At 43.4% G+C, this 12,854-nt stretch overlaps 1 protein-coding gene and 1 long non-coding RNA gene across 2 annotated transcripts in view; one reads left to right on the forward strand and one right to left on the reverse strand.

The window, feature by feature from the left end:
• Positions 1–12,854, reverse strand: part of LOC128145502 (uncharacterized) — a 188,940-nt gene that overhangs the window by 66,838 nt on the left and 109,248 nt on the right. The window contains exon 4 of the long non-coding RNA XR_008236495.1: positions 3–85. This is a non-coding gene — a long non-coding RNA (uncharacterized LOC128145502). The remainder of the gene's footprint in view (positions 1–2; positions 86–12,854) is intronic.
• HIC2 (HIC ZBTB transcriptional repressor 2) overlaps positions 1–12,854 on the forward strand; it is a 74,906-nt gene that overhangs the window by 27,365 nt on the left and 34,687 nt on the right. The gene's annotated exons all lie outside the window — the stretch shown is intronic.

Raw genomic sequence — 12,854 nt, forward strand, 5'->3', positions numbered from 1 at the left:
ACCTGGTTTTACTTTCTCTCAATACATGTAGCTGGTCACATGGAGGGGAAGTGACATACTTCAATAATATGTATAGCACAAATGCCTGGATGGAATAAGAAGAAACAAAGTGTGTTGGAGGTGAAAATGCACTGTAAATCTTTCAAATTCAGTAAGAAAACATTTCCGTAGTTCAAATATTTAATTCTGCGTGAAAGGCTGATGCTGAACCTGATAAAAGTCATCCAGATGGAGAGAGATTGCTACCTAGTACTAAAATACCAGCATGCCTACTGACCTGTGCTGTGCTCCTTGTACCTGGCAAAGCACTGGTTACGCTAATCTCCCAGTCCCCTTCCAACTGAGCGTTCTTCTACAGGGATGACCAGAGGGAATCCTAGTGATACTACAAAGAAGCCTGTTTGCTTAAGAGGGCATATGTACATCTTTTAACAATCTGGTTGTGTACCTCCTTTGTGGGAGGATCCCTGACCTTATACAGAGAGGGACACGTGCTAATTAACTTAATTCTAGGAACAGGAGGTGGTATGACCTTTTCCAAAGTGATTCTTTTGGGCTAGAGTTTACAGAGAGGTATTTGCTAGGACTGGTGCCTGGGTTTGCTATAAAAACATTATTCATACAGAGGTGTAAAATTCCCTGGTGTGGCTGGGCGAAGAAATTAACCTCCCATCCCTCTGGTTTGGGTTCATGGTTCCTTGCATAAAAATAGTTGGTACTGTGGCCAGATTTATGTTATTTAGTATCAAAACACAGTTATGTTTTCTGTCTTATCTTTTAGCACTGAACAGAGCAAGTAGATCCAATTTATTAGACCACTGTTTTGGCCCCCACTCACCATATGTTGTGAACATCCCACCTTTTATTGGCACCCCAGGAGGAAATTAATTTCTGGGGCTTTTTTTTTTTTTTTCTAGCTAGCAGGATGTTGTCTGTCCTGAGCATCTTGCAAATTTCTCCCTCTTTTGCCAAAGAAGTGGTAAGGACTCTTAATGCCATCTCTTTGCTGCACTCCCTCCGAGCAGCTCAGGGATACAATTACAACTACCCGGAGTGTGCCTAGGCCATTTGATTTTTTTTCTTGCTACCAGCACTAAGCAATCAGTCCCAGTTGCCCCACTGTAGACAAAACTGGAGGCAGCTACAGCACCGCCTTAGCAGCAACTGCAGAAAGCAGAGCTTATGGAGCCATGCCTGAGGTGAGCAGGACAGAGGGCCATCGGTCTGACTCTGTTGAGGAAATGAAGTGCAGCCCCCACAAAGGAGGCAAGTTGCTGAAGACCCCCTGGCTGGCCACGTGCCTGGCTCACAAAGCATGTAGGAAGCCCTGGCTGCTGAGAAGTGGGCAGAAAGCTGGCCATGGGGTCTCACAGCTTGGGAGAGGTAAGAAGGCAGCTGATGAGACTGAATTTTCCTCAGGGAAAGAAAGATCTTTGGTCCCTGCTCCCTGTTGTCTTCTAATGTTTTTTAAAAAACCCCAACAAAGCAACGCTTCCTCATTCCCCCCCACCACCCCCAACAACAAGAAAGCACAGATTTGCTGGACCCGAAGAGGAACAAATGTAAGCACCTCTTTGGAAAACACTCCTGAGGCCTGCGGCCATCCCGCATTCCTGAGGAGGCTGCAAGCCTCCTCCCCAGTGTGCCTGCCCAGCAGGGCAGCCAGCTCCAGGGCTCCGGAGGCCATGCTGCAATGCTGTCCCTCTCACTGCACCAACATACCCACTCAGAGCTCGATTAGGGGCTCGGACCTCTCTCAAGCCTGTCCGTAGCCATGTTTTGTGCTGCTCATGCTCGGGAGATGACTGCTCAGGAGAACAGAAGCAGCACCTTTACTATGCGGTGTTTTCTGCCATATTCATTCAAAGGACAGCTCCATGTCTAAAGAGTTGCCAGACAGATCTATGAACATCGTGAAGCAAACAGCTGCCACGTCCTCATCCTACGTCTTGTCATGGCATTGCCAGTAGAGCAGGAAGATTTTCCAGTAATGTAACTAGGTAAGGGGTATTTATTTAGATGAAAATGAAGGTAAAATCCCTATTTCCCAGTTGGTTTGACCCCTATTTACAAAGATCTAGTAACGCATGTATGTAGAAGAAATATCTACATGAGTGAAAATGTGCCCTGCTAATATTAAAAGGTACACTGTGGAATTTTGCCTAAGGATAAAATGTAATTTTAATTGAAAGCTGCTGTAACTTGATAGGGAATATCCTCAACAGTCTTGAGGATCTACTTTAAAATATAGTTAAACACAGAGCCAACTCCCACCACTCTGTCTCTTAGAGCTACATGTCCTCTTTGATCCATCCATGGTGCTTACGATTCCTAAGAGACACGCATATTGCAGTAGTCAGAGCTCATTAATATTTATATGATACCTTCCATCTGAAGATGTGTGCTTTGCAATTATTAATTAAAACAATTTCACAAACCCCTAAAATTTAGCTCCATTTCATAGCTTACAAAACTGAGAGCCAGAAAGTTTGTGTGTCCTTGCGTGAGACAGAATGAGATTAGGAACGTGGAAGCTTGCCTGCATGGACTCCTATTGTGCCATATTTCTTTACCTTGCCTTCACTAATAACTTCTAAAAAGGCAGCACAGGTTTCCTTTGGCATTAAGATGCACTATGGCCTGTACTACCTAGGCAATACTGAGAAGGTGAGTGAAGGGAACCTGCTCTTTCATTGTGGTTCTTCACACAGTGTTTGCTTGCTTTTTAGAAAGCCTCTTTAAAAATACAGCCTGGAAACAGCTTGTCAGCCCTGCAGAAAAGACCCTGAACGCATCTGTACTTGAACATGTTAAGCCCTTCCCTAGCACACTGTATTTTAGTTCCCGTGTAAGAGGAGACAGAAGGGATGGTGGGTTATAATCCATGCCAGACGTGGGCTCTCCCCTCTCAGTCCTTCCTGGTGCATATGGAATGAAGGAGCTTGGCTCGGTGTGAGACTGATAACGGGAGGGAGGTCTTGCCATGCGATTAGACCAGTTCACTGTAAACACCTAAGTTGCACAAGTGGCTCAAACTTTGATCTTTTTGTTGTGGAAAAGAAATCTGAGACTGTGAAACCTGCCCTCAGTCACAAACAAGGAGGTGGACATTACTCAAACCCAACTGTGGAAATGTAAATGCAGTTAAATGTGATCAAAATGGAAAAAGCACTTCTTTTTTCCCCATCCCTTGCTCCCTGGCGTGCAGGGTCTGCTTTTACCAGGGGCTCCTATTCTGACTTGCTTAGCTCTCTTCGTGAGTGCAGGCCCCAGTCCCACACCTGAAACGCCCAAATCCAAACGCTCCCAAGTGCTGTCTGGGATAAGGTTTAAGCCACAGGTGCAATTAAGCTTTTAAGTGGTAAGCCTATTTGGTTAGGGGCACACCTAGATCCTGCAACAAGCTGAGAGAAAAATGATCAGTCTTTCAAACTGACAGGAGGTTCCTGAAATACTGCTGGAAGGGTTAAGAAGAAGCTGCAACATTCGTAATTCTCCTGGTATTTATTGTAACAACTCTCTGAACAAGTTCTCTGTGGGTGCATCTGGCTGCCCTAGTGAGGTGGGACTTGATTTTAATTACAAATCTGGTAATGGATTATCAAAATGATGGTGTTGCTAAGGCCCTGGGCACACTTTTCTTAGCCCTCTCTTCTTTTCCCCCACCCCCTCCTTCCCAAATCTGCAAAAAAAATTTCTCCAAAAAATGCAGCAAAAGGAGAAGTTTCACAAGAGTGTAGGCTGTTAGCCTGTGGTCTCTTTTTCTATTGGCATTTGGAGCTTTGATTAGATTTTTAGAGGAAAAATGTCATAGCAGTTTGTCCAGTAAAATGCTGGTGAATATTTTAGAATGCAAATGTTCATAGGCATTCAATGAGCGTATGAAAAATGCTGGATGTGAGACTACAGCGATTCCTCGAAATTCTGATTTCTTTGCACTGTGTCATAGCTTTGTTGTTATAATCATTAGGACAACATCAGAGACCTTTGTTTTGCATAGGCTTGAGTTCTTGGGCAAGGATTTTAAAGTGGAACATTAAGACGTGTTAGTGAACATGTCCTAATTAGTCTCTCACCTTGGCTACCACATGCTCAAAGGCTGTGAGCCTTACCTACACTACGCCTCTCAAACGCCTTCAACAATATAGCATTTTATCCTAGTCTAGACAAAGTCTTAAGGGTTATGTTGTCAACTAATCAGTCCTTTTAGTGGGAAAACTGCTTTCCTTCAGGATTGTTTCTCTGCCTGCTTTTTCCTCCTTGCTGTCTCTTTTCTCCTCCTTCCCTCTGCATACCTTCCCTGCAGCAACTCCTGTTCCATCTGCTGTAATGTAAGCATTAACTATTTAATTGCTGATTAGGAAAATCTCATCACGTGGGCTTTGGAACAATATTGGAGTGGGAATAGAGGAGTGGGAGGCAGAGGAAGGATATGTGTGAGTTCCCAGTTCTCTATCACAGGCTGACCTGGGAGGTCATTAGTCATTGTTGATGCCGTGAGGGTGTTTAACGTCTCTTCAATCTAATGGGTAGAACGATTGAATGGGATTTGGATGTAACTGAGTCCTAGTCATCTTTTGCTGCTGGACTTGCTATTTGACCTTGAGCGAGCAAGGCCTGGCCTTTCATCCCTTAAGTGGAAAGAGGGCAAGTACTGTAGCTAAGTGCTTTGAGGTTCTTGAATGCAGAAAACATACTCATGCAAAAGACTAGTTGCTTTTCCTGTATAATATAATACTGTGGGGGTTTGGAATTTTTTTCTTTATGTTTCTGCACCAAGTTGCACAGAGTGAGATGAGAAGCTGGAGGAGATCTGTAGTTCTCCAAGCAGTGAAAGCCCTTTCAGCTCTATGTTCCCAAGCAGCCATATGGGGGCTTTTACCCAACTGACTTATCTCCTTGTGTGATGCAAATTCAGCTGGTGGCCCCCTTCTCTCCCCCTGGCATCAGCTATTCTAAGCATTCTCGCATTATCAGCATTTCAGCTCCTCTTTGCACTTGCAGTACCTAGTTGCCACAGTCAGATGTAGCCTGTAGTATAATATTTGTGAAAATTCAGCAGACTCCTGGGGGACTGTGGGTGATGTGGGGAGAGAAGGTGTGCAGGTGGACTCTGCACTCCACATAGTCAGTCTCTGCTCTGAGGACTTTTCGTGGCTAGTCATAATTGCCAGTTTCTCACTTGGTTTTGCAGGACCCTGAAAGTTGAGTTGGAGATGGCAATTGGATCTTTTCCTTTCTGTCATGAAAGGACTGAAATATTTTGATAATTGGGGAACTAATGAAATTGCCATTGTAAAAGACAAGAAAATGGTATTCTTAGCAATTAACAGGGGAAAGAATTTTAGTCAGACAGAAACTATCTTCTCATTTGTATGGGGAGTTTATTGTTAGCAGATGTTTAATTTCTGTAAGCAATTAATATTTGGAAAGCTTCAAAATTATTTATATACATGTAAAAAACCCTTCTATTTTACTTCAGTCAGGGAGTAGGCACTCACACAATGTCTCCTTAAAGACCCCACAAACACCAGAACTGGCATGCTTGATACTTTCAAAGAACAGATGGGTCTACGTGTAGGAGAGCACAGAGAAGAGGGTAAGTGTATATATGGGCAGGGAATGGATATAAAGGAAAAAAATACCTTTGAGGAAAGGGACAAAAAAGCCAATATACTTCTCATGCTGCCTGCCTTCATCACAAGCAACCCCCACCTCCTCTCCCCCATCCCCACCTCAAAAAAAACCCCAAACAATTCCATTTAGAAAACATCGTTGCAGATCACGTGGCAGCTGGCAAAGGCTGCTCGCCCTTCTGCCAAAGACAGCTTAGACTCCTGAAACAAAGCAAACTGGGTTGAAATTCTAGGCATTAAAAAACTAAAGCAGCTGCCTCTCTGACATCCTGGGTCGGACTCTGATTTCAGTTTCACTTCTGCTAGATCTTAGGTAATGTCATTGCTACGGTGTAACTGAAATGAGAACTGGGTCTCCTAATCTTGACATTGGGTCACCCATTGGTAATCCATTTGTTATCTCTGTTACATTTGTGGGAGCACACACACCCACTCCCTTTAGACTGCAGTAATTTATTTGGCCTATTTTATGTCTGATTGTCACTTGAAACTGTACCTCTTGCCTGTCAGCAGCTGTAGTTGTTTTGCTAAGTGACTATCTAAAGTGAGACTTCCTTGTGCAAATGTGTATTTTAGACACTGTCACCAGAAATCCAGTGGTTCTCCTCTCTCCCTACCCCTCCCGTCCCCTTCAGCTGTTTAGATTTCAGGACACATGGCTTAAATGAACGTATGCTTGGAGTTTGCAAAATGGCTTGGATGACAGGAGAAATCGGATCACACAATGAGAGTTCAGAACCCAGCCACCAATTGGTACAACAGGAGTCTGCAACTCCCTTACGTTCATTATTGTCTCAGCATAACATCTAGCAATGTGCGTTTCTCACGTCCCCCTCTGAAAAATGGTAACGCAATTGAAATGAGCAGGCGGAGGAATGTCACCACCTCCTTTTGAGTGGCTGGGCTGTCAGCCTCTGTTTTCTGTGGTACCCCCAAGGGCTGTGGGTATCGGGGTGGAGAAGGGCCTGCACACCTTATTGTGCCTTCTTGCTTACGCTGGAGAATCTCCAGCTTATCCTGCCAGTGCAGTGACTGCATGTGGAGGAGGGGGAGAGGTTGTGTTGCAACCTCTGAGAAAATTAGTTGTCTCTATTTTATCTTTTGCAGCTGCAGCACTTTCCCCCCCCCCCATCACCCCCCACCCCCCCATGCGAGTGGTATGTCTGAACCATATCCTTCAAAACCAGTTTTCTAAGCAGATTAGATGGGTAGCAGAGACAGCTATGCAATCAGGCAAAAATGTGCACTCAAGCCTTCATTTCGTGCAGTGGCCAGAGCAGTAAGTGTCTACCACCTGGATTCTTTCTCCTTCATTCTCTCCCTTTCCTGTTATTCTGCAGTGCTGTGGTCTGTTGCTGTTGTAGACTGAAACAAAATGCTCATTCTAGTCCTTAATTATATCAAAAATAGGGAGGGGAAGGAAGTTGGGTTCCATGCTAATACTCATTAACATGAAACATAAAGCATGCTCCCTGGCTGGCATGCTTCACCATGCAAAGTGACATTTGCTCCCTGTGAGCGTGTTGAAGGGTAATCTGGGGATTATTCTCGGGTCCTCTAATACCAACCCTCCCCGACTGGTCTGGAAAACCCGTGTCTAAGTTTACTGCTCCTCTGAATTCAGTATACTCTCCTGGACTGCCACTGCATGTGAATTTGGTCTCTTGCTGCCCCATACCTTTCATTGCTCCCTATCAGACTTGTTGCATGTTAGGAATCCGACAATAATGGTTTTCACCTGCTTTGAGATATCATGAGAACTCTTAAGCATTGGTATTGGTTTCATGTCTGGTCTCTTATAGGACAATGACCTGAATTTAGGATTAAGCTCTCCAGACAAGTTTGGAAACCTTATGGCTTGTTCAGTGTGGGTGGAAAATGGGGATAGGTTAGTGGGCTGAGTGGCAGACCTGAGGAAAAGAGAGTTGAGTAAGCTTTGGCTTTTTTACAAGAAAGAAAACAGAGCAAAGTGTCCCAGGAGCCATTTATTGCTACTCTGGAGGAGAGGAAGGAGCCCAGAGCAAGGCGATCCAGAAATGCTTTTTACTGTGAGTTTGGAGAAACACAGTGGATGAAAAAAGGAGGGAGAGAACTCATGATAAAACTAGAAAAGAGAAGCTGGGGATTGGGGTTTGGGGGAAGAAGAGAGATGGAGAGAAAACAAACCCTTTATTTCCCATATAAGGCATGGAGAAGGAAAGAAAAAAGAAACTAACCTGAAGACTTTTGTGTGCTTTATGGGGTAAGAAAGAAACTACTAGAAGCCCAGACAAACAAAATTATATTTGAAATATTGATAGAAAACTGTGCTTTAACACGTTGGCACGATACACATGATTATCTTCTGCTGATCCCTCAAAAGTAAAGAAATACTTTGAGAAGAGGAAAAAATTGCAAACAAAAGAAAGACTCAATCTTACTGGCATAAAGGGGGTGAAAAAGTGGGTGGGAAGCTGGTTGGATGCGTCAACCACAAAAGCGGTGAGATATGATCATAGAGAATTCAGGTTTTAAAGCACAAGGAAATCATGCAGAGATATTTTTCACGCTGACTCGTAAACAGTGTCTTTGGGTGTGCAGCATTGTCAAATTTACCCTTGTTACAGGGGCAACTTACAGTAAGTTCCCACCAAAGCCATATGCCATCTGTTTGAATTACTTAGCAGAAAGGTTTGTCTCCTTATTCCCCTTCTATTAGATGTGACAGATTAATGTCTTTGAGGGCAGATCACTGTTAGGCTAAATCTTTCTCTGGTTATGATTCCTTATAACTATAAAACAGTCACAAGGTTATGGGGTTTAAAAAGAGAGGTTTATTGCAGTTTCCAACACTGAAACTACAGGCTAAGTGTCTCTCCTTTTCCTTTTTTTCTAAAGTAAATCAAAACCATACATGCACTTGCACTCTACCTTCTCTCAGATATACAGACCTAGGGGTAAGAACACACATTACAAGAGAAGCATTATAGAGTCTACAGGAAAACTACTAAAACAGCTCTCTGTGAATACATACTAATCCTCCCACTGAGTCCTCTCCACTTGTTTTAAGAACTGTTTGTTGAGCATGAGTTGGTGGCACCCCTCATGTTTGGGGCAGAACTCGGAGCCTTCAGCAACTCCACCAGCACTTGTTTCTACCCAGCTATCAGAGAAGCCGTGTCCATGCCTCGGCTAGAAGCAGCAAGGGATCGACCATTCAGACATCTGTTGCAAAACCTCTAGTTCAATACTTGTCAGACTCTCTCTAAACTAGTTGTTATACTCGGTTGATGAACTCAATCCTACAGTCCTTGGGTCACAACAGGAGCTGTGTAGGAGGCAAAGGGCAGCTGATATTGCTATAATTAAGTTCCCTGCTGGAGAAATTTCTGTAAGAGTGAGCTTCGTTCACTGTATTATTTTTAAGACAGTTTGTAAGAATGCTACTGTGGTCAGTAGGAGACTGATTTGAGTTTTTCTTTGGAGTGGCTTTTTCAGGGAAAAATACAGTTTCTTTAAAATAGAAACATTTTTTTCTAGAAAAGCCCAATTCTAGATTTCTGATCACCTGTAAAATTAATAAACTAGCTCTTTACCAGAAATATTGCATTGACCTGTCTATACTACCTGAATGGGAATAGCTCTTTGCTTTGCTTTTCTTTAACTGGTCTGAAAGGCTTCACTCAGAATTGGTTCAAAACAGTGTTGGATTCAGGTAGTCCTCAGCTGCTCAGAGAGCTGTTGTCTGATGTACCCATCCTCTTCTGCTGGACTCCAAGGGCCTCGGCCTTCCCATATGGCGTTACAGCTCTCCTGGAGACCGTGCTGTGCCACAAGACACCTCAGTGTGTGCTATGGGAACTGCCCCAGAAGTGAGACCAGGGTTATCAGGCTGCCAAACTGCAGTGTCTGAGTCAATGCAGCATTGTGGGAATAAAAGCAGTTCAATAGTGTACTGACTCAGAACAAAATTTCTCCGGTCAGGTCACCAAACCAAAATGAACCAACTTTGGTTTCAGTAATGTAAAAATATTCCATTTCAAATGACACAAAGTGCACTGGTGTTCACAAATAGGTTTCTCTTTTTTTTTTTTAAACTTGTGAACTTCCGTTTTACAAAGAGTCTCTAATTTCAGTTTTTTTCCCTGAATTGGGATGAAAGCGAATGTTGAAATACTGGAATTTCTTCCTTTCTGGTGAGGAGGCAGCTGATGAGTATGAGCAACCAGTTTCAGGGTTAGGACAGCTGACTCTGAAGACCTGTACACTGGAGGACAGCAGGTGATGGGGGGCAGATAGGTGATGGAGGGGAGGGGAACACACAGGCAGAAGGAGGGAAGTAGGAGACGGGAATGAGAAGCAGCAATGAAGGCTAGAACAGAAGAATAAGGAGGAGAGAGCAGAAGTTTCCACGCGGCTCCCTGGGCCGTAGGAACTGCTACATTTTTGTGCTGTGTTATGCTGTTGGCCATGCCTAGCTCAGCACCTTCTGCTTTGCTGACTGACCGGCAGACATGCAAGCTGGTGCTGCAGTGAGAGCTCCTGTCAGAGCGAGCTTGAAGCATTTCATAGAGAGGGCAAGAGCTGGGTGAAGTGGAGCTGGAGGTTCACACCAGTGCACAACCAGGCAGTGCTGCGTGGTTTCACTTCTGCTCATTGAGCAGTTGAGTCTTTCCATGCTAATTGAATGGGGGGTGAATGCAGGACCAAAAGATGAGTGTTTCTCAGTTCTCATCCGGGCTCTGAGCAGGGCACTGCAGCCCTTGCAAGTTAGAGAATCTCTCTGCCACTAAGTCTTTTTCTGCAAAGTACAAAGAACAGGAATACCCTTTTCTGGTGTGACTGGGAAGGAGCACTAGTGACTGTTCCTAACACACTGCAGAGTGTTTTTTATACTGATGCTTTTATTATTTAACAACTTTCTTAACTTTTTAAAAAAAATACACCAAACTGATACACTCCATCCATCAGCAATGCCCTCCAGGAATGAATAGCTAATTAGAGAGCAGGACTTGTGAAAAGACAAACCCGGGTTATGCACAGAACAGGTTTCTCCAGTATTTATTGCCTACGTTACTGGCCAAGCTTCCTTGTAAGTAATAGTCAAATAATCGGCCTGGGTCCTTTTGTGAATGGTTTGAGTCTGTGTGGTCCTCCTTTGTTAGAGCAGCTCATGGTTTCTGAAAGCTTCTGCACCCCCTGTTCTAAACAGCAGAGCCTGGTGGCACCAGCTGCTTCTGCCTGGAACAAACATTTGCATGTGACATTAAAAAAAAAAAGCCAATTTCAAAATGTATTTGCGTTTCCTTATCCCCTCATTTTTCAGCCCTTCTTAAAACTCTGGAAATATTTAAAAGATTAATATATTTAGTTTTTACTACAAGCATCTTTTAAACAAGTAAAGCTTGAAGAGGAAAGAGAAATCTTTCCTTCAGAAATAAAACAGCAGCCAGTGTTTGGAAATATTTTAACAATAGACCATATGGGAGTCCCAAACTATTAAGCTTTATTATTCAGAAGGCGGAAAATGTGGTTTGATATTCAATTGATATACAGCATAAATGAGAGCCGCAAACTCGGCTCCCTTGAGCTGGGATTCAGATGTTCTCTTGAATATAATAACTAACGCTTTGGCCTAGTTCCACAGAATGCATCCAGCCTCCTGATCACAAGCCAAGAAACTGTAGGCTTTTTTTTTCCCCTTCCCCTCTTTTCTCCAAAGTACTTTCCTCTCCTGCCAGCATGAGCTTTTGGCCTGAATATAAATCTCCTGATATTAGATGCGTATAGAAAATGGGGAGGATGCTAATAGCGCACAGCAGTAGAGCTGTGTGTGTGTGCCTGTGTGTTTGTTTTTCTTCTGCTTTAATGATAAGGTTTTTCCTTTGTGATGTGCTGTCAGGGGATTACGTTGGTCATCCTAGGTGGGAGCTTCTTTGTTCCTGCTTCACTGTTTGTTTCTTAGTGCTGTGGGAGCAGGTGAACATCTTTTGAGGTTACTGTGAAGTGGTGCCAGAGACCATGAGAGTGTGGAATTTGTTGGAGAGAGAGACTGGAAGTGGTTTCAGTTTCTTTTTTTTTTTCTTTTTTTTTTTTCCTGATTTGACTTGCATATATTTATAATTGCCCTTTCCCCTTTCTATCACGTCTCTCAATTTTCTCTCCTATGGGGAAAAGAACCCATAAAAGTTGCTTATAAAATATTACATACACGGACTAAGATTGCCTATATGCAAAGGAAGACTGGTAGTTACGCAGATACTGTGATCAAGTAATGGCAGGCTGGATCACCTGCTATTTTTTGACACGGGATCCCTGATTCACTCCATGTACAGGATGGACCAGCTTTGTCAGTGTGAATGTGGGAGGTGTGGTATGAATAAGGAGTTGCAGGGACACAAGAAATGGTCATGCGGGTCTGGCAGTTGAATGCTGCCCTGAAATAGTGAGTTCTGTGCTGTCTTTGTCAGAAAGCTCCTTTAAGATGCCAGTATCATCCTTGGAAATGACTGAACTGTGACCACTGAAACTTTCTGCCCTATGCCCCTCACCAGAACCCAACTTCCTGGGCACAGACCTCAGGTGCGGAAAGTGATGCAGATGGTGAAGTTTAACAGTCAGGCATACCAAATCAAGTCATACTCTAACAGTCTAGAAGCAACCTTAACAGGGTATGTTTTGTTTCTGTTCCCTTCCAATAACACATGCAACATGAGATGGCTTTGCATGTATTTTAAGTTGTAGGTATTCAAGATTTTTCTCAGATTTTTGTGCTGCAGGACTTGACAAGTGTCTATAAGTAACTCTTCCCCCAGTTTTGTGACAGACATCCTCAGCTATGTTGGGTCCTATCTTTTCTAGCCTCTCAGAATCTGAAATCAACCAAAGAACCTTCTCTATGGTCTGTGGTTTCCCGAGTAGGCTAGGAGACTCCAGCATTAAGCTATCTGGCATTTTTTTCTAGAAGTGTGATGAGCCCAAGGAAAAGACTTTCACTTAACGTGTAAGTCCAGGAAAGCCTGTAATACAGAACACTGTAGAGAATATAAATTATGTACTCCAAATGTGAAGTTCAGTTTTGGCTTCTGTCTTTCCTCCATTTCTTTTTTCAGTTGTTCATGATAGCTGAAATTTTCCGTGTTTTTGTCTCAACCCACACACAAGTTTTTTCCTTTGGGGAAAACTGGAGCAAAATCAATTTTAGTGCAATTTTTCAAGCCTCTTTGACTTGCACCTACA

The sequence above is a fragment of the Harpia harpyja genome, chromosome 9, assembly GCF_026419915.1.
Source record: "Harpia harpyja isolate bHarHar1 chromosome 9, bHarHar1 primary haplotype, whole genome shotgun sequence".
Lineage (NCBI taxonomy): Eukaryota > Metazoa > Chordata > Aves > Accipitriformes > Accipitridae > Harpia > Harpia harpyja.